This window comes from Myotis brandtii, unplaced genomic scaffold, assembly GCF_000412655.1.
Source record: "Myotis brandtii unplaced genomic scaffold, ASM41265v1 scaffold632, whole genome shotgun sequence".
NCBI lineage: Eukaryota > Metazoa > Chordata > Mammalia > Chiroptera > Vespertilionidae > Myotis > Myotis brandtii.
The window spans coordinates 62,230-62,501 of record NW_005370419.1 but is presented as its reverse complement, the minus strand read 5'-3'; the positions used below and the strand labels follow the sequence as shown (position 1 = coordinate 62,501).

General features: G+C 67.3%; 1 protein-coding gene across 1 annotated transcript in view; it reads right to left on the bottom strand.

Moving 5' to 3' along the window:
* Positions 1-272, bottom strand: part of CCDC40 (coiled-coil domain containing 40) — a 14,249-nt gene that overhangs the window by 12,147 nt on the left and 1,830 nt on the right. The window lies entirely within an intron of this gene.

Here is a 272-nt window from a genome sequence, read left to right as displayed (position 1 = left end):
GGCTCTTACGCTTCTTGCGCTCGGTGTTGGCGGCCTCGCAGGTGCGGGTGTAGAGCAGGCGCATGCGCTGCAGCTCCTCCTCCGTCTGCTGCCGGGCGCACGTGGTCAGGGAGTAGTGGTCGTGGCTCTTCTCCAGCTGCACCTGCAGGGCCGCCATGTGCTGCTGCACCCCATACAGGTCCACGCCCAGCTCCTGCCGCTGCTTTTGGCTTTGCTTGGAAGCCACGCCCTGTGGCCGGAGAGAAGGCGGGTCAGGGTGAGGGGGGATGGGG